The sequence below is a fragment of the Bubalus bubalis genome, chromosome X (assembly GCF_019923935.1).
Source record: "Bubalus bubalis isolate 160015118507 breed Murrah chromosome X, NDDB_SH_1, whole genome shotgun sequence".
NCBI classification, from domain to species: Eukaryota; Metazoa; Chordata; class Mammalia; order Artiodactyla; family Bovidae; genus Bubalus; species Bubalus bubalis.
The window spans coordinates 30060340-30082715 of record NC_059181.1 but is presented as its reverse complement, the minus strand read 5'-3'; positions in this window follow the sequence as shown (position 1 = coordinate 30082715).

The window sequence follows — 22376 nt, the reverse complement described above, 5'->3', positions numbered from 1 at the left end:
CACTGAAACACTCTGCCACACGTTTGTTTGTTTGTTTTTAATTTTGTATTTTTGGCCACACTGAACAGCATGTGGGATCCTGGTCAAGGATTGAACCCACACCCCCTGAATTGGAAGCACAAAGTCTCAACGACCGGACCACCAGGGAATTCCCAGTTTCATTGTTTTAGCTATGAATGACTTGAAAACTTCTGGGAGGATTTCCTACTATTTTATACTATAATATCTCAGGGGTTTACTTACATTTATGTAGAATCAATGCATTGTGACTGCCAACTAAAGAACGTCGCGCAGCACCTGCTCTCCAAGGATTGCCATCCACTACTGCAGTCACCGACCTTCAGCACCCCCCGAAAGGCATCAGGGCCGAAATCTGGAATGAGGCACTCTGTGAGCTGGGAAAACTGGCAGAACAGGCCTTCAGATATGTGTTTTCAGGAGACATTTTTATGAAACCAATTTCCTACATCTTCCCGTACTTAGAAAAGCACTAAAACCATTAACTAAGAGGTCTGTTCCTCGTGACTAGTAGTTACCTTCTACCAAGACGGGCCAGGATAACACGTAACCCTTCTATAAAACCAGCACAATCACAAAATACTCCTCTTTGGAATAGTTCCCCAGAGCTATCTGAGAGGCTGTCTTCTGAGCTATAGTTCCAGGAAGTCCCCAAATAAAACTCAAACCTCCCATATTGTGTGGTTTTATTTCAGTCAACATTATCTAGGTACAACTACTGTTTGATCTGGTGTTCTTCATCTAGTGTCACACACAGTGTATCAAGAAAAGAGTTTGCCTAGTAAAACACCCCCTTATTCCCTGCAAAATCTCATACTTTATATACCTATTGTTGCCCTGCTGTACCCTCAAAACAAGGCAAACTATATAAAATATACAACACTTATCTAAATCACCTAACAAACATTACCTTTATTTCATGAGACTAAAGTTAGTAATTACCCCAAATTAGCCTCCTAACTATATCTATGCATTACTTAGGTGTGTAAAGTTCATAAAGACAGGCATCCCCCTCAATCTGCCATTTACTGCCAACAAAATCAAAATGAAAGTACATTTTAATAATCTCCAAAAGAAAAAAATATTTCAATACTAATTTTACCACAAGCCAAACTACCATACCAAATACCAATATTATCACTTAAATACATAATTTTTATACATATAAAATCCAACTCAACCTGTTAATGTAGCTTAATAATTAAAGCAAGGCACTGAACTTCCCTGGTGGTCCAGTGGATAAGAATCCACCTGCCAATGTAGGAGACATGGGCTTGATCCCTAGTCTGGGAAGACTCCACATGCCACGGAGCAACTAAGCCCTCAAGCAGGCCCCACTCTTCAGACTGAGAGCCAGAACTACTGAAGTCCAAGCGTCTAGAGCCTGTGTGTGCTCTGCAACCAGAGAAGGCACAGCAATGAGAAGCCCGTGCACAACAAGAGAGTAGAGAGTAGCCCCTGCTTCCCACAACTAAAGAAAAGCCCATGCAGCAATGAAGACCAACCAAAAAGAGAATAAATATTTTTTTTAATTAAAAAAAAATCAAGGCACTGAAAAATACTTCGATGAGTTTACTAACTCGGAAAACATAAGGTTTGGCCCCAGCCTTTCTATGAGTTTCAAGTAAAATTACATATACAAGTTCCTGCAGCCCAGTGAGAATGCCCTCTAAATCATAAAAGATCAAAAGGAGCAGGCATCAAGCACACTAAAAACTGGCTCACAACATCTTGCTTAACCATACCCCACAGGAAACAGCAGTGCTAAAAAGTAAGCTTGTAACCGAAAGTTTAAGCTACATTAAATAAACAGCACAATTGCACTCAACTCACAGGCTAGTAAAGTGATGCTTAAAATTCTCCAAGCCAGGCTTCAGCAATGAGTGAACTGTGAACTTCCAGATGTTCAAGCTGGTTTTAGAAAAGGCAGAGGAACCAGAGATCAAATTGCCAACATCTGCTGGATCATGGAAAAAGAAAGAGAGTTCCAGAAAAATATCTATTTCTGCTTTATTGACTATGCCAAAGCCTTTGACTGTGTGGATCACAATAAACTGTGGAAAATTCTTCAAGAGATGGGAATACCAGACCACCTGACCTGCCTCTTGAGAAACCTATATGCAGGTCAGGAAGCAATAGTTAGAACTGGGCATGGAACAACAGACTGGTTCCAAATAGGGAAAGGAGTATGTCAAGGCTATATATTGTCACCCTGTTTATTTAACTTATATGCAGAGCACATCATGAAAAACGCTGGGCTGGATGAAGCACAAGCTGGAATCAAGATTGCAGGGAGAAATATCAATAACCTCAGATATGCACATGACACCACTCTTATGGCAGAAAGCAAGGAAGAGCTAAAGAGTCTTTTGATGAAAGAGGAGAGTGAAAAAGTTGGGTTAAAACTCAACATTCAGAAAACTAAGATCATGGCATCCAGTCCCATCACTTTGTGGCAAATAGATGGAGAAACAGTGGCAACAGTGGCAGACTTTATTTTTGGGGGCTCCAAAATCACTGCATATGGTGACTGCAGCCATGAAATTAAAAGATGCTTACTGCTTGGAAGAAAAGTTATGACCAACCCAGACAGCATATTAAAAAGCAGAGACATTGCCAACAAAGGTCCATCTAGACAAGTCTATGGTTTTTCCAGTAGTCATGTATGGATGTGAAAGGTGGACTATACAGAAAGCTGAGCGCCGAAGAATTGATGCTTTTGAACTGTGGTGTTGAAGAAGACTCTTGAGTGTCCCTTGGACTTCAGGAGATCCAACCAGTCCATCCTAAAGGAAATCAGTCCTGAATGTTCATTGGAAGGACTGATGTTGAAGCTGAAACTCCAATACTTTGGCCACCTGATGTGAAGAGCTGACTCATTTGAAAAGATGCTGATGCTGGCAAAGATTGAAGACGAGAAGAGAAGGGGACGACAGAGCATCACCAACTCGATGGACATGAGTTTGAGCAATCTCGAGGAGTTGGTGATGGATAGGGAAGCCTGGCGTGTTGCAATCCATGGGGTCGCCAAGAGTCAGACATGACTGAGCAACTGAACTGAGCAGAAGTGATTGCAAATAAAACTAGCCTCCAGGCATTAACTCAAAGACTGACATCTGCCTACTGAAACGAAGCATGCAGGGAACCAGGAGCTTCCTAGTCTCATCTTTGTTGTGCACTTAGTATTTGTATGACCATGGCAAGATGTTTAACCTGTGAGTCAGTTTCTACATCTGTAAAATCAGAGATTTGGATGTCACATACTATAGTGACATCACTTTAGTGAGTGTTTACCCTGAAGGTTTGCATGTGGTTGTGTGTGAAGACAGCCTTCATTTAATTCCCTCCTATATCACTTAGCTAGTGCCTAACATTGTCTCATCGTTTTCAAAAGGGATATAAATAAGCATGTGTTAGGAAGATTAAACACAAATAGGGATGTAAAATACTTATGATATATAGAATCTCTCAAATTTTAACTGTTATGAGTTTTTAAGCCATCAAAATCCCTTAAATATTTTTGTTTAATTTTAGTATAAAGCCTTCTATTTGCAATATGAATAGCAATATGAATTTGCAGTATGAATAAACTCTTCTGGTTCAGCCTTTTAAATTATGTTCCAAGTTTGATCATAAGTACAAAAGAAAAACATAGTATATTTTATTACATATGCTTTATTGTATGGAAAAGTATTTCTGAAGATACGGAGTTCCAAGAGCTAAACTAATTAGTCAATGAAAAATGTAATGTAAACCTCTTTAATGAGTAAGTCAGTGCTGTGCTGTGCTGTGCTTAGTCACTCAGTCCTGTCCAACTCTTTGCAACCCCATGGACTGTAGCCCACCAGGCTCCTCTGTCCGTGGGATTCTCCAGGCAGGGATAGTGGAGTGGGTTGCCATGCCCATCTGCAGGGAATCTTTCCACCCCAGGGATCAAACACAGGTCTCCCCCATTGCAGGTGGATTATTTACAGTCTGAGCCACAAGGGAAACAGTGTAAATCAATATAAAATGCTTATTTCTACATGGATTTTGGCGTATTTCAAATCTTTGCTCTTAAAAAGAATTTATAATCTAGATATCAAAGTAAGAAGTAAACAGTAAAAGTATAATTCATAGTTGTTAAGAACAAATGTTAATTACTGGACTTTGAACAAGTCAGATTAGCATATGATTTGGTGATGAGAAAAATCCTGAGTTAGGAAACAGTCATTCAACTGAATGTTGATAAAGGGCGAGACTGCAATGAACAAAGAGTGATGCACATGAAGTGGAAGAACGGCATGAGTATTAGAGCAGGAGTGGAAAAGACCGTGATGTGTTTTGGAGACAGTGGATAGATAGGGCTGGAGATGTGAAGGAGATAAGGCTAAAATGTTGAAACTGAGATCCTTAAATGCCTGTTTAAGGACTAGAATTTTTTATTTCAAGACAGAAAGAGGAAAGTGTAATTTTAACATAGGACAAGTAATTTGCAGGGGGTGTACCTAGCCTTTCCTAATAGCTCAGCTGGTAAAGTATCCGCCTGCAATGCAGGAGACCCTGGTTCGATTCCTGGGTCAGAAAGATCCCCTGGAGAAGGGATAGGCTATCCACTCCAGTATTCTTGGGCTTCCCTGGTGGCCCAGATGGAAAGAATTTGCCTGCAATGCAGGAGACCTGGGTTGGGAAGATCCCCTGGAGGAGGGCACGGCAAGCTTGCATGCTGATGTTATTGGCTAAGTCTAGTCTTTACATTGATCTGATTTGTTGTCATATAGCAGGTACTTTGCTCTGACTGGCTGACTTCTACCTCAGTTTGTTCTGATTGGCGGACTTCTAACCTGACCCATTTGGCTTACCTCAAGCCTGTACATTGCTCTGACACATTGCTCTGATTGGGCTGACTCCTAGCCTGAACCTTGCTCTGATTGCCTGACCTTAGGCCTGTACTTTGTCCTGATTGGTGGAATCCTAGCCCATACTTTGCTCTGATTGGCTGAGTCTTGGCCCGTACTTTGTTCTGACTGACTACTTCTTAGACCGTCCATATGTATGATTGGCTGAATACTAGCTCATACTTTGCTGTGATTGCCTGAATCCTGGCCAGTACTTTGTTCTGATTGGCTGACTCTTAGGCTGCACCTCTTGTTGACTGGCTGACACCTAGACTGTACATTACTACGATTGGCTGATTGTAGCTTGTACTTTGCCCTGATTGCCTGACTCAAAGACTATAAATTACTCTGATTGGCGGACCTCTAACCTGTACTCTGAGCTGACTGGCTGACTACTAGCCAGTATCTTACTCTGATTGGCTGACAGTAGCCTGTAATTTGCCCTTATCAACTGACTACTAATTTGTATATTGCTCTGATTGGCTGACTCCTAACCTGTGCATTGCTCAGAGTGGCTAACTCCTATCATGTATATTACTCTATTAAAGACTCTTAGCATTTCCCTGCACTGATTGGCTGACTTGAAATTGCACACTGCTCTGATTGTCTGACTCTGGATGGTGCATTGTTCTGATTTGCTTACTCCTAGACTTTGACTTACTATGATTGGCTGACTCGAGCCTGTACATTGCCCTGATTGGCTGCCTCCTATCCCCTTCTTTCTCTGATTGGCTGACTCATGCCCTGTATTGCTCTGATTATCAGAGTCCTAGTTGTACGGTCTGATTAGGTACTACAGAGTCTGTTCACTGCTATAATTGGCTGAATCCAAGCCCATAGTGTGCTGAGATTGCCTGACTCCTGGCCTTTACGTTGCTCAAATTGGGTAACTCAAGTGTTCTTTGTTCTGATTGGCTGACTCTTAGCCTACACCTTGTTCTGATTGGTGAAAACTAGCCTACCCTGATTGGATGAATTCTGGCCAGTACTTTGTTCTGATTGACTGACTCCTAGCCAGGTCTTGGCCCTGACTGGCTGACTCTGAGCCTGATCTTTACCCTGATTGGCCGAATCTGAGCATGTACATTTAAGTGTTTGGCTGACCTCAAGCCTGTAATTTGTCCTAATTGGCTGACTCCTAGCGTGTATTTTGCTCTGATTGGCTAACTCCTATCCAGTAGTTTGCTCTGATTGGATGACTTCTGGCCTGTACTTTGCACTGATTGGCTGACTCAAAGCTTACATGCTGATGGTAGTAGCTAAGCCTAGTCTTTACATTGATTTTATTTGCTATCTTATTGTATTATGGTCTGACTAGATGACTCCTCGGAGAAGGCAATGGCACCCCACTCCAGTACTCTTGCCTGGAAAATCCCATGGGTGGAGGAGCCTGGTAGGCTGCAGTCCATGGGGTCGCTAAGAGTCGGACACGACTGAGCGACTTCACTTTCACTTTTACTTTCATGCATTGGAGAAGGAAGTGGCAACCTATTCCGGTGTTCTTGCCTGGAGAATCCCAGGGACAGGGGAGCCTGGTGGGCTGCCGTCTATGGGGTCACACAGAGACACGACTGAAGTGACTTAGCAGCAGCAGCAGCAGATGACTGATTGGCTGAACTCTATCATATTCTTTGCTCTGATTGGCTGAGTCCGAGTCTTTACTTTGCGCTGAGCAGCTGAGTCCTAGCCTGTACATTTCTCTGATTGGCTGAACTCTAGCATACATTTTCCCCTGATTGGCTGACTCCTATCTTGTATTTTTCTCTGACTGGATAACTCCCATCAGGTAGTTTGCTCTGATTGTCTGACTGCTGGCCTGTACATTGCTCTGATTGGCTGACTTCTACCCAATACCTTGTTCTGATTGGCTAAACTCTAGGCTATACTTTGCTCTAACTGGCTGACTCCTAACCTGTGCTTTTCTCTTATTGGCTAAGTCCAAGCCTGTACTTTGCCCTAATTGGCTGAGTCATAGCCTGTACATTTATTTCTCTGATTGGCTAAACTCTAACCTGTACTTTGCTGTGATTGGCTGACTCCTAGCCTGTTCCTTGCTCTGATTGGCTGAGTTCAAGCCTTTACTTTGCCCTTAGTGGCTGAGTCCTATCCTGTATTTTTCTCTGATTGGCTAACTCAAATCAAGTACTTTGCTCTGATTGGCTGTCTACTAGCCACTTCCTTATACTGATTGGCTGAACTCTAGCCTATACGTTTCTCTGATTGGCTGACTCCTAACTTTCCTTAGCTCTGATTGGCTGAGCTCAAGCCTGTACTTTGCCATGACTGGCTGAGTCCTAACCTGAACATTTCTCTAACTGGCTGAACTCTAGCCAGTGTTTTACCCTGACTGGCTGACTCCTAATCTGTTCTTTACTCTTATTGGCTGAGTGCGAGCCTGTGCTTTGCCTTGATTGGCTGAGTTCTAGCCTGTACATTTCTCTGATTGGCTAAACTCTAGCCTGTACTTTGCTTTGATTGGCTGACTCCTAGCCACTACATTGTTCTGATTGACTGGTCTAACCAACACTTTGCTTTGATTGGCTGACTCCTAACCTGTCCTTGGCTCTGATTGGCCTAGCCGGAGTCTATACTTTGCCATGATTCAGTTCAGTTCAGTTCAGTCACTCAGTCGTGTCTGGCTCTTCGCAACCCCATGAATCGCAGCACACCAGACCTCCCTGTCCATCACCAACTCCCTGAGTTCACTCAGACTCATGTCCATCGAGTCAGTGATGCCATCCAGCCATCTCATCCTCTGTCGTCCCTTTCTCCTCCTGCCCCCAATCCCTCCCAGCATCAGAGTCTTTTCCAATGAGTCAACTCTTTGCATGAGGTGGCCAAAGTACTGGAGTTTCAGCTTCAGCATCATTCCCTCCAAAGAAATCCCAGGGCTGATCTCCTTCAGAATGGACTGGTTGGATCTCCTTGCAGTCCAAGGCACTCTCAAGAATCTTCTCCAACATCACAGTTCAAAAGCATCAATTCTTTGGCGCTCAGCCTTCTTCACAGTCCAACTCTCACATCCATACATGACCACTGGAAAAACCATAGCCTTGACTAGACGAACCTTTGTTGGCAAAGTAATGTCTCTGCTTTTGAATATGCTATCTAGGTTGGTTATAACTTTCCTTCCAAGGAGTGTCTTTTAATTTCATGGCTGCAGTCACCATCTGCAGTGATTTTGGAGCCCAGAAAAATAAAGTCTGACACTGTTTCCACTGTTTCCCCGTCTATTTCCCATGAAGTGATGGGACCGGATGCCATGATCTTCGTTTTCTGAATGTCGAGCTTTAAGCCAACTTTTTCACTCTCCACTTTCACTTTCATCAAGAGACTTTTTAGTTCCTCTTCACTTTCTCCCATAAGGGTGGTGTCATCTGCATATCTGAGGTTATTGATATTTCTCCCCACAATCTTGATTCCAGGAGTCCTAACCTGAATATTTCTATGATTGGCTGAACTCTAGCCTGTCTTTTTCCCTGATTGGCAGGCTACTGGCGTGTATATTGCTCTAATTGGCTGGCTCCTAGCCAGTTACCTTGTTCTGATTGGCTGACTGTAGGCTCTAGTTTGCCCTTATTACCTGCCTCCTAACTTGTATATTGCTCTGATTGGCTGATCCTTAGCCTGTGCATTGCTCCGATTTTCTGATTCCTATCCTGTACTCTGCGCTGAGTGGCTAAGTCCTATCTGGTAGTTGTCTCTGATTGGTTGAGTCCTGGCCTTGCCTTGCACTGATTGGCTGACTTGAAATTGCTCTCTGCTCTGAATGTCTGACTTGAGCCTCTACATTGGTCTGAGTTACTGACTCCTAGTCCAAACCTTGCTCTGATTGGCTGGCTTGAGCCTGTACTTTGCCCTGATTGGCTGACTCATAGCCTCTACTTTGCTCAATTGGCTAACTCCTTGCCTGTACATTGCTCTGGTTGGCTGGCTCCTAGCCTTCACTTTGCACTGATTGGCTGGCTCAAAGCTTACATGCTGTCCTGATTGGTTAAGTCAGGCTTTATATTGGTCTGGTTTGCTGGCTTATAACCAGTACTTTTCTCTGACTGGCTGAATCGTACCTGGTTGTTTGTTCTGATTGGCTGACCCCCGGCCTGTCCTTTGCTCTGATTGGCTGACTCCTGGCCTTTTTCTTCCATGATTGGCTGACTCCTTGCCTTTATTTTGTCCTGATTGGTTGATTTTAGCCTTGCATTTCTCTGATTGGCTGATTTCTAGCATGTACTTTGCTCTGATTGGCTAACTCCTATCCGTTAATTTTCTCTGATTGGCTGACTCCTGAATTGTATTTGCTCTGATTGGCTAACTCCTAGCATGTACGTTGCTCTGATTGGCATACTCCAAATCTGTACTTTGTATTGATTGGCTGACTTGAAACTGGTATTCTGCTCCGATTGTCTGACTCCATCCTTTGCTTTGGTCTATTTGCTGACTCCTAGACTGTACCTCGGAGAAGGCAATGACACCCCACTCCAGTACTCTTGCCTGGAAAATCCCATGGACGGAGGAGCCTGGTAGGCTGCAGTCCATGGGGTCGCTAAGATTCAGATACGACTGTCTTCACTTTCAATTTTCACTTTCATGCATTGGAGAAGGAAATGGCAACCCACTCCAGTGTTCTTGCCTGGAGAATCCCAGGGACGGGGAAGCCTGGTGGGCTGCCATCTATCGGGTCACACAGATTTGGACATGACTGAAGTGACTAAGCAGCAGCAGCAGACTGTACCTACTGTGATTGGCTTCCTTGAGCCGGTACTTTACGTTGGTTGGCTGACTCCTATCCCCTCTACTTACTCTTATTGGCTGACTCCTGGCCTGTAGTTTGCTCTGATTGGCTGTCCACTAGCATGTATATTGCTCTGATTGGCAGACTCCATGTCTCTATCTTCCAGTGATTGGCTAACTTGAAGCCGGTATTCTGCTTTGATTCTCTGACTCTAGCCTGTGCATTTTGCCGAGTCACTGACTCCTAGACTTTACCTTACCGTGATTGGCTGATTTGAACTTGTACTTTACCCTGAATGGCTGACTCCTATCCCCTCCTTACTCTGATCGGCTGACTCCTGGCCTGTAATTGATCTGATTGGCTGACTGATAGCCCATAGTTTGCTCTGATTGGCTTACTCCTAGTCTGTACTTTGCTCTGACTGGCTGACTCCTAGCACCTCATTGCACTGGTTGCCTGCTTCTTAGCCTGTTCTTTGCTCTGATTGGTTGACTCCTAGCCTGTGCTTTAGTTACCGAAATATACGTGGCTTCCTGCTGCTTGCTGCTCAAAAGCCAAAAAACAAGCAAGGTTAATGGCTAGGAAAGATTGCTTAATTTCAGATGCTGGAAGCCATGGTGGAAGATGAATGTCTGGCCTGAGGCCAACTCCCCACCACTGGCAACTATTGTGGTAAGGGCTTTCATGGACAGCAGTGGGCTACGAGCAGAAACAGCATATTCAGCTCTGACATTCACCTTCCGATTGCTCATCGGTGATCTGATCAGAGTCATATTGGTTTTAGGTACCCTTAATCTTCAGTTCTAAGGTCCGTTTGTTCCCATTTATTTGAGGTAAGTTCTTGGAATTGTGGCAGCATATGTCGTTGGGTACAGCCTGGTCATCATGAAGCTAACTTTTTCACCCTAGTTTTTGATATCTGTACTCGTCACAGGATGTACCTCAGAATATTATCTGTAGGACTCAAGGTCCTTGACTATGCTTAATGAGTACATTATTATTATTTGGTTTCCTTTACTGTTTTCTTTTGTTTTCATATTTTCTGATGTTTCTGATTAAACTTATTCTTTGACTAAAGGTTTCCACACACAAAAGGCTGACTGAGGACATGGTGGGTGCAGGAAGGCAAGGGTCATAGGGTTCTGCTCTGTTTCAAACCTCCCTTTTCTTGATTACTCTGCAATCATGAATGGGGACAGGTACAGAAGGAAAAAAGGAATATTACTTTGTCATAGTACCTGGACAAGCATTTGAAAATTATTGGACACTACAATGAGAATAATAATCAAAATGCATCTTTGTATTTTTTCTGAATGTATTTTTCCTTAATGGTTAAAGCAGATGTACAGTGTATGTTTAATAGGCCACAAACAGGCTGTGCTTGTTAGCCTAAAATTCAAGATAAATCATGTGTAGGCCAGCATTATTTCCCCATACCTCAGTATGTGAAAATTTCTTCCATCATTTGCCTCTTTTAATTGTAACTCCTTTCAAATAAAAATAAAAAAAAATGATCATCAGGTATTTCTCTGACGTCGGTAGAGTGGCTCTTTTCCCTGCTCTGGATCCATCCATTTCTCTGGGTGCTTGTCCTTGTTTTTGTTTATATATTTGCCTAGTTGTTCATGTTGGAAAACTAATCAGATATCATGAACAGGCTCAGAGAGAGGTATGTTCACAGGGAAATGCTTTCTAGGCCATACATTTTATCATTTATATCCAATTGTCATACAGATATTGTACATGTGCTTTAAGTCATAAACTTAGAGCCAACAGTGCTACACATCACAAGTAGTTATACTCTGTGACCACGTTACTGGATAATATTTCCATCCTGAACATTGGGGTCAAAATATGATTAGAAAGAAGACCAATACTTTCCTTTAAAAGTCTGTTACCAAATTCAGATCAATATTCCACTAGAACTTTGCTCTCTTCATAGATAGAAGGAAAAAAAAATTAGATCGAGAATCAGTTTACTATCAATAAAATTAATTTACCTAATTAAATTTAGTGTAATCTTAATCCTGCCAAGGACAAAATTCATTTTTCAAAATTCCTTTTTCAGACACCTTTTTTTTTTTAATCATCTCCTGCTGCTGCTACTGCTGCTAAGTCGCTTCAGACGTGTCCAACTCTGTGCGACCCCATAGACGGCAGCCCACCAGGCCCCGCCGTCCCTGGTATTCCCCAGGCAAAAACACTGGAGTGGGTTGCCATTTCCTTCTCCAATGCATGAAAGTGAAAAGTGAAAGTGAAGTCGCTCAGTCGTGTCCGACGCTTAGCGACCTCATGGACTGCAACCCACCAGGCTCCTCCATCCATGGGATTTTCCAGGCAAAAGTACTGGAGTGGGGTGCCATTGCCTTCTCCTGTAATCTAAATCCCCACAAATTTGTCCTGCATTTCCCTATACAGAAACAAACACCTGTAGGACAGAAGTGTTATCATCATTCTTTCTCAACAAAAATATTTCCATTCTTTATACCTTCTCTTTGCTGACAACACATATCCTATTTGCTTTACACACTGAAATGGTTTCCTTATCACTTTTCACATCACAAGTTTTAGCCCTGGAAAGCATAACAAATCCAAGACACAAGTGACTGAAATGTTATAGCAACATTTTCGGATTGGCAAATAAAAGAATATATTCCATAAACTCTAAAAACATTCATTTTATCACACTATAATTTTTCTTTAATGATACAACATGCATGTTTAAAAACCCAAACATCTTTAGTTTCCTTCTTATTCTTACAAGAAGACAAAAGTAGATATATTTAGATTTGTTTTATTTGTAAGTGCTTATATTTTTTAAGGCCAATTCAATAGAACTCCTTTAAAAGTTAACCTCGACAATACTATCCAAAATTAAAAGCCCATATTGAGACACGCAGACCTCCAGACAAATGGGTATCTCATGGTTTCATTGTTTTACATTTCATCAATTAGACATTGCAGTTAAATGTATCCATTTATGAATAGCAGAATAGCCAATTTTACACATGCAATTTTAAGCCTTCTCTTTTCTTCCCTTTGGCTTGAAGTTTTACTTATTAATACAAAGATGAAGGCTCAGGCAAAGTGGACATGTTTGTAATTCAAGGACATGATGAGAGTCAACTTCCAACTTTCTTCCAAGCATATTTTTGTTTTAGCGTAGTCTGAAAAAAATGTTTTATCAAGCTAGCCTTCTCTAACTGCACATGCAAAGAGAAACGGTTTTTAGAATTGCAAGAGTTTCATCTTAACCAATTTTCTTAGGAATCTAAAGAATACTTTGCTATATATTGTCCAAAAAAAAAGTTTCTTTTTTGTTAGTCATAATTCCATGGCTAAAATTTTTCTTAATGAATTGAACCTGAATTTCCCATTTTGCATAAGGCAACAAAATACCACTGACACAAATGGAATACACACACACGCACCAAACAACAGGTTAGTCACAAACCCTCTCCAAGGGAGACTGGTACAGATTCCCAAACACCTCCCCAACATGAAGCATTCCCAGTGGTAGCTGACATCAGAACCAATTGGCAAAATGCCCAAATGACACTCATCAACGTGAGTGTCATGGTACTCACCAACGGTCCTCAATGGTAGATAGATGTCAGAACCAATTGTCAATGCACCAATAGCACTGTTCACAAACAATCCTCAACATCAGACACACATCACAACCAATTTGCAAAATTCTGAAATAGCACCTCAAGCCCCAAACAGTTCTCAACATCAGAACCAACTGGCAAGAATGCCTAAATAGCACTAGCACTCACAAATGAGAAGATCGCCCATGTGCACACTGGTGGACTAACCAAGATTTGGAGCTCGTCAGCTCATCTCAAGTCTGAGTTTCCATTCCACCAAGGAAAAGCATAAGTTGGCAGCCAGTGCCAAGCAAGGGAGAAACAGGGAGGATTCTCAAAACAGATGGTTTTGGCAGCTGCTAGGAACGTCCCTGAAATCCCCTACTCTGGGCTAGCTAGCCACAAGCAGCAGGCTCATATGTTGTCATGGCCACAGGTCTCCCCTGGAAAACCCAGGAGAACCAGGTGCCATGAGAGCTCAAGAGCCAGCAGTAGGCAGCCCCAAGATGGGCACCAAAATCTGTTACCAAAAGGTGTGTGGGGTCCGGCTGCTCTCCTCTCAAAAGCCAGTAAACTGGCCAGGTTGTTGTAAAGAAAAGTTTACTTTATTTCAGAGGCCTGCAACTGAGTGGTAGGAGGGCGGATGTCTATCCAAAGATGGACCAGCACCCCCACCCCCACCACTGGCAACCACTGAAGCAAGACCTTTTTTAGATAGAAGGAGGGGACTATATGCAGAAAAAGCACAGTCAACGTTGAATCATCTTGGTTGTCTCAAGTGCAGTTAATCTTCAGTTCCAGGGTCCATTTGTTCCCATTTCTTTGAAGCCAGTTCTCAGGATCGTGGCGGCTTATGTCATGAGAACAGTCTGGTCATCATGAAGTTAACTTCTTCACCCTAGTGTTTTAGTATCTATATGACAGCTTACAGGATGTGGCTCAGAATATTATCTACAGCCCTCCAGAAAGATTTGAAGGTCTTTGACTATGCTTAATCAATACATTATTGTTATCCGGTCTCCTTTGACTGCTTTCCTTGGTTTTCACATGTTCTCATTTTTCTGATTAAGCTTATTCTTTGTCTAAAGTTTTCCACAGACCAAGGGCAGGCAGAGGACATGGTGTGTGGAGGTAAGGACCTCAGGGTTCCTCTCCATATCACTTTGCTCTGATTGACTGACTCTGATTGCCTGTACTATGCCCTGATGGTCTGACTCCTAGCCTATAACTTTCTCTAGTTGGCAGACCTCTAGCCTGTACATTGCTCTTACTGGCTGTCTCATAGCCTGTACCTAATGCGGATTGGCTAATTCTAGTCTGTATTTTGCCATGATTGGCTGACTGCTAGTCTGCACATAGCTCTTTTTGACTGATGCCTAGCCTGTATTTTGCTCTCATTGGCTGACTGCTAGCCTGTGCATTGCTCTCACTGGCTGACTCTTTGCTTGTAATTTCCCCTGATTGAAAGTGAAAGTGTTAGTCACTCAGTCCTGTCCGACTCTTGGCCACACCAGGGACTGTAGCTTGCCAGGCTCTTCCAACCATGGGATTATCCAGGCAAGAATACTGGAGTGGGTCGCCATTTCCATCTCCAGGGGACCTTCCTGACCCAGGAATCAAACCCGGGTCTCCCGCATTGCAGGCAGATGCTTTACCATCTGAGCCACCGGGAGGGATAAATTTTAGAATCCCTGTCACAGAGTTACTGTGGGAATTAAATGAGATCATATAGTTAAAACATTTAATGGTTGCTAGCACTAAAAGGTAATGGCACCCCACTCCAGTACTCTTGCCTGGAAAATCCCATGGACGGAGGAGCCTGGTAGGCTGCAGTCCATGGTGTCTCTAGGAGTCAGACATGACTGAGCGACTTCACTTTCACTTTTCACTTTCATGCATTGGAGAAGGAAATGGCAACCCACTCCAATGTTCTTGCCTGGAGAATCCCAGGGACGGGGGAGCCTGGTGGGCTGTCATCTCTGGGGTCGCACAGAGTTGGACACGACTGAAGTGACTTAGCAGTAGCACTAGAAGGCAATGGCACCCCACTCCAGTACTCTTGCCTCGAAAATCCCATGGACGCCGGAGCCTGGTGGGCTGCCGTCTATGGGGTTGCACAGAGTCGGACATGTCTGAAGCGACTTAGCAGCAGCACCAGCAGACGACTGATTGGCTGAACTCTATCCTATTCTTTGCTCCGATTGGCTGAGTCCGAGTCTTTACCTTGCGCTGATCAGCTGAGTCCTAGCCTGTGCATTTCTCTGATTGGCTGAACTCTAGCATACGTTTTGCCCGGATTGGCTGACTCCTACCTTGTATTTTTCTCTGATTGGCTAACTCCCATCAGGTAATTTGCTCTGATTGTCTGATTACTGGCCTGTACATTGCTCTGATTGGCTGACTTCTAGCCAATACCTTGTTCTGATTGGCTAAACTCTAGGCTATACTTTGCTCTGATTGGCTGACTCCTAACCTGTGCTTTTCTCTTATTGGCTAAGTCCAAGCCTGTACTTTGCCCTAATTGGCTGAGTCATAGCCTGTCCATTTATTTCTCTGATTGGCTAAACGCTAACTTGTACTTTGCTGTGATTGGCTGACTCCTAGCCTGTTCCTTGCTCTGATTGGCTGAGTTCAAGCCTTTACTTTGCCCTTAGTGGCTGAGTCCTATCCTGTATTTTTCTCTGATTGGCTAACTCAAATCAGGTACTTTGCTCTGATTGGCTGTCTACTAGCCACTTCCTTATACTGAATGGCTGAACTCTAGCCTATACATTTCTCTGATTGGCTGACTCCTAACTTGTCCTTAGCTCTGACTGGCTGAGTTCAAACCTGTACTTTGCCATGACTGGCTAAGTCCGGTTAGAACATTTCTCTAACTGGCTGAACTCTAGCCAGTCTTTTGCTCTGACTGCTGCTGCTGCTAAGTCACTTCAGTTGTGTCCGACTCTGTGTGACCCCAGAGACGGCAGCCCACCAGGCTCTGTTATCCCTGGGATCCAGGCAAGAACAATGGAGTGGGTTGCCATTCCCTTCTCCAGTGCATGAAAGTGAAAAGTGAAAGTGAAGTCGCTCAGTCCTGTCCGACTCTTAGCGACCCCATGGACTGCAGCCTACCAGGCTCCTCCATCCCTGGGATTTTCCAGGCAAGAGTACTGGAGTGGGGTGCCATCGCCTTCTCCGTTTGCTCTGACAGGCTCGGACTCAGCCAATTAGAGTAAAGAACAGGTTAGGAGTCAGCCAGTCAGAGCAAACTGCCAGTCAGAGCCAGTCAGTTTGCTCTGATTGGCTGACTCCTAACCTGTTCTTTACTCTTATTGGCTGAGTCCGAGCCTGTACTTTGCCCTGATTGGCTGAGTCCTAGCCTGTACATTTCTCTGATTGGCTAAACTCTAGCCTGTACTTTGCTCTGATTGTCTGACTCCTAGCCACTACATTGTTCTGATTGGCTGAAGTCTAGCCAACACTTTGCTTTGATTGGCTGAATCCTAACCAGTCCTTGGCTCTGATTGGCCTAGCCGGAGCCTGTACTTTGCAATGACTGGCTGAGTCCTAACCTGAACTCTAGCCTGTTTTTTGCCCTGACTGGCTGACTCCCAACCTGTTATTTACTCTTATTGGCTGAGTCCGAGCCTGTACTTTGCCCTGATTGGCTGAATACTAGCCTGTACATTTCTCTGATTGGCTAAACTCTAGACTGTGCTTTGCTTTGACGCTGACTCCTAGCCACTACATTGTTTTAATTGGCTGAAGTCTAAACAACACTTTGTTTTGATTGGCTGACTCCTAACCTGTCCTTGGCTCTGATTGGCCTAGCCGGAGACTGTACTTTCCCATGATTGGCTGAGTACTAACCTGAATATTTCTCTGATTGGCTGAACTCTAGCCTGTCTTTTTCCCTGATTGGCTGGCTACTGACGTGTACATTGCTCTGATTGGCTGGCTCCTAGCCAGTACCTTGTTCTGATTGGCTGACTGTAGGCTCTAGTTTGCCCTTGTTCAGATCAGATCAGTCGCTCAGTCGTGTCCGACTCTTTGCGACCCCATGAATCGCAGCACGCCAGGCCTCCCTGTCCATCACCAACTCCCGGAATTCACTGAGACTCTGACTCCTAACTTGTATATTGCTCTGATTGGCTGATCCTTAGCCTGTGCATTGCTCTGATTTTCTGACTCCTATCCTGTACTTTGTGCTGAGTGGCTAAGTCCTATCTGGTAGTTGTCTCTGATTGGCTGAGTCCTGGCCTTGCCTTGCACTGATTGGCTGACTTGAAATTGCTCTCTGCTCTGAATGTCTGACTTGAGCCTCTACATTGGTCTGAGTTACTGACTCCTAGTCAAACCTAGAGAAGGCAATGACACCCCACTCCAGTACTCTTGCCTGGAAAATCCCATGGATGAGGAGCCTGGTAGGCTGCAGTCCATGGGGTCTCTGAGGGTCGGACACAACTGAGCGACTTCACTTTCACTTTTCACTTTCATGCATTGGAGAAGGAAATGGCAACCCACTCCAGTGTTCTTGCCTGGAGAATCCCAGGGACGGGGGAGCCTGGTGGGCTGCTGTCTATGGGATCGCACAGAGTCGGACACGACTGAAGTGACTTAGCAGCAGCAGCAGCAGCAGCAGTCCAAACCTTGCTCTGATTGGCTGTCTCGAGCCTGTACTTTGCCCGGATTGGCTGACTCATAGCCCCTACTTTGCTCAATTGGCTAACTCCTTGCCTGTACATTGCTCTGGTTGGCTGGCTCCTAGCCTGCACTTTGCAGTGATTGGCTGACTCAAAGCTTGCATACTGTCCTGATTGGTTAAGTCAGGCTTCATATTGGTCTGGTTTGCTGGCTTATAACCAGTACTTTTCTTTGACTGGCTGACTCCTACCTGGTTGTTTGTTCTCATTGGCTGACCCCCAGCCTGTCCCTTGGTCTGATTGGCTACCTCCTGGCCTTTTTCTTCCATGATTGGCTTACTTCTTGCCTTTATTTTGTCCTGATTGGTTGATTTTAGCCTTGCATTTCTCTGATTGGCTGGTTTCTAGCATGTACTTTGCTCTGATTGGCTAACTCTTATCTGTTAATTTTTTCTGAATGGCTGACTCCTGAATTGTATTTGCTCTGATTGGCTAACTCCTAACATATATGTTGCTCTGATTGGCATACTCCAAGTCTGTACTTTGCACTGATTGGCTGACTTGAAACTGGTATTCTGCTCTGATTTTCTGACTCCATCCTTTGCTTTGGTCTATTTGCTGACTCCTAGACTGTACCTCGGAGAAGGCAATGACACCCCACTCCAGTACTCTTGCCTGGAAAATCCCTTGAACAGAGGAGCCTGGTAGGCTGCAGTCCATGGGGTCGCTAAGATTCAGATAAGACTGAGTGTCTTCACTTTCACTTTTCACTTTCATTCATTGGAGAAGGAAATGGCAACCCACTCCAGTGTTCTTGCCTGGAGAATTCTAGGGATGGGGGAGCCTAGTGGGCTGCCATTTATGGGATCGCACAGAGTCAGACACGACTGGAGCAACTTAGCAACAGCAGCAGCAGCAGCCTGTATGTTGTTCTGATTGGCTGACTCCTAGACTGTACCTTACTCTGATTGGCTCATTCTAGCCTTTACTTTGTCTTGATTGGCTGACTCCTAGCCCAGTTTTCTCTGATTGGCTGACTCAAAGCTTGTTGGGGGGCTGAACTGATTAAGTCTAGCCTTTATATTGGTAGGATTTGCTGTTCCTGCACTTTGCTGTGATGGTCTAAGTCCTTTCCAGTAGTTTGCTCTGATTGGCTGGCTCCTGGCCTGTATTTTTCCCTGATTGACTGATTCCTAGCACCTACTTTGCTCTGACTGGCTGGCTCTTGGCCTATTCGTTGCTGTGATTGGCTGACTACAGGCCTATACTTTGTTCTGATTGGCTAACTCCTAGCCTGTACATTGCTCTGATTGGCTAACTCCTTGCCTGCACTCTGCTCTGATTTTCTGACTCTATCTTGTGCATTGGTCTGATTTGCTGACTCCTAGACTGTACCTTTGGAGAAGGCAAGGGCACCCCACTCCAGTACTCTTGCCTGGAAATTCCCATGGATGGACAAGCCTGGTAGGCTGCAGTCCATGTGGTTGCTAAGAGTCAGACATGACTGAGCGACTTCACTTTCACTTTTCACTTTCATGCATTGGAGAAGGAAATGGCAACCCACTCCAGTGTTCTTGCCTGGAGAATCCCAGGGATGGGGGAGCCTGGTGGGCTGCCATCTACGAGGTCGCACAGAGTCGGACACGACTGAAACAACTTAGCAGCAGCAGACTGTACCTTAGGCAATGGCACCCCACTCCAGTACTCTTGCCTGGAAAATCCCATGGACAGAGGAGCCTGGTGGGCTGCAATCCATGGGGTCGCTAAGAGTCGGACACGACTGAGCGACTTCCCTTTCACTTTTCACTTTCATGCATTGGAGAAAGAAATGGCAACCCACTCCAGTGTTCTTGCCTGGAGAATCCGAGGGACGGGGTATCCTGGTGGGCTGCCGTCTTTGGGGTCGCACAGAGTCGGACACAACTGAAGCGACTTAGCAGCAGCAGCAGCGACAACAGACTGTACCTTATTGTAATTGGCTGATTCAAGCCTATACTATGCCCTGATTGGCTGACTCCAGCCCCCTACTTTCCCCTGATTGGCTGACTCCTAGATTGTTCTCTGCTTTCATTACTGATTCCTAGCATCTCCTTTGCTGTGATTGGCTGCTTCTTAGTCTGTACCTTGCTCTGGTTGGCTGACTCCTAGCCTGTGTTTTAGTTACCGAAATGTAAAAATTTCAACATTCAGAAAACTAGGATCATGGCATCTGGTCCCATCACTTCATGGCAGATAGATGGGGAAACAGTGGAAACAGTGAATGACTATTTTGGGGGGCTCCAAAATCACTGCAGATGGTGGTTGCAGCCATGAAATTAAAAGACACTCCTTGGAAGGAAAGTTATGACCAAACTAGATCAGATCAGATCAGTTGCTCAGTCGTGTCTGACTCTTTGTGACCCCATGAATCGCAGCACACCAGGCCTCCCTGTCCTTCACCAACTCCCGGAGTTCACCCAGACTCACATCCATCGAGTCAGTGATGCCATTCCAGCCATCTCATCCTCTGTCGTCCCCTTCTCCTCCTGCCCCCAATCCCTCCCATCATCAGAGTCTTTTCCAATGAGTCAACTCTTCGCATGAGGTGGCCAAAGTACTGGAGTTTCAGCTTTAGTATCATTCCTTCCAAAGAAATCCCAGGGCTGATCTCCTTCAGAATGGACTTGTTGGATCTCCTGCAGTCCAGGGGACTCTCAAGAGTCTTTTCCAACACCACAGTTCAAAAGCATCAATTCTTCGGGGCTCAGCCTTCTTCACAGTCCAACTCTCACATCCATACATGACCACTGGAAAAACCATAGCCTTGACTAGACGGACCTTTGTTGGCAAAGTAATGTCTCTGCTTTTGAATATGCTATCTAGGTTGGTCATAACTTTCCTTCCAAGGAGTAAGCGTCTTTTAATTTCATGGCTGCAGTCACCATCTGCAGTGATTTTGGAGCCCCCAAAAATAAAGTCTGACACTGTTTCCACTGTTTCCGCATCTATTTCCCATGAAGTGATGGGACCGGATGCCATGATCTTCGTTTTCTGAATGTTGAGCTTTAAGCCAACTTTTTCACTCTCCTCTTTCACCTTCATCAAGAGGCTTTTTAGTTCCTCTTCACTTTCTGCCATAAGGGTGGTGTCATCTGCATATCTGAGGTTATTGATATTTCTCCTGGCAATCTTGATTCCAGCTTGTGTTTCTTCCAGTCCAGCGTTTCTCATGATGTACTCTGCATAGAAGTTAAATAAATAGGGTGACAATATACAACCTTGATGCACTCCTTTTCCTATTTGGAACCAGTCTGTTGTTCCATGTCCAGTTCTAACTGTTGCTTCCTGACCTGCATATAGGTTTCTCAAGAGGCAGGTCAGGTGGTCTGGTATTCCCATCTCTTGAAGAATTTTCCACAGTTTATTGTGATCCACACAGTCAAAGGCTTTGGCATAGTCAATAAAGCAGAAATAGATGTTTTTCTGGAATTCTCTTGCTTTTTCCATGATCCAGCGGATGTTGGCAATTTGATCTCTGGTTCCTCTGCCTTTTCTAAAACCAGCTTGAACATCAGGAAGTTCACGGTTCACATATTGCTGAAGCCTGGCTTGGAGAATTTTGAGCATTTCTTTACTAGCGTGTGAAATGAGTGCAAGTGTGTGGTAGTTTGAGCATTCTTTGGCATTGCCTTTCTTGGGGATTGGAATGAAAACTGACCTTTTCCATTCCTGTGGCCACTGCTGAGTTTTCCACATTTGCTGGCATATTGAGTGCAGCACTTTCACAGCATCATCTTTCAGGATTTGGAATAGCCCAACTGGAATTCTATCACCTCCACTAGCTTTGTTCATAGTGATGCTTTCTAAGGCCCACTTGACTTCACATTCCAGGATGTCTGGCTCTAAGTCAGTGATCACACCATCGTGATTATCTGGGTCGTGAAGATCTTTTTTGTACAGTTCTTCCGTGTATTATTGCCATCTCTTCTTAATATCTTCTGATTCTGTTAGGTCCATCCCATTTCTGTCCTTTATCGAGCCCATCTTTGCATGAAATGTTCCTTTGATATCTCTGATTTTCTTGAAGAGATCTCTAATCTTTCCCATTCTGTTGTTTTCCTCTATGTCTTTGCATTGATCGCTGAAGAAGGCTTTCTTATCTCTTCTTGCTATTCTTTGGAACTCTGCATTCAGATGTTTATATCTTTCCTTTTCTCCTTTGTTTTTCGCTCCTTTTCTTTTCACAGCTATTTGTAAGGCCTTCAGAGACAGCCATTTTGCTTTTTTGCATTTCTTTTCCATGGGAATGGTCTTGATCCCTGTCTCCTGAACAATGTCACGAACCTCATTCCATAGTTCATCAGGCACTCTATCTATCAGATCTAGGCCCTTAAATCTATTTCTCACTTCCACTGTATAATCATAAGGGATTTACAAACTAGATAGCATATTAAAAAGCAGAGATATTACTTTGCCAACCAAGGTCCATCTAGTCAAGGCTATGGTTTTTCCAGTGGTCATGTATGGATGTGAGAGTTGGACTGGGAAGAAAGCT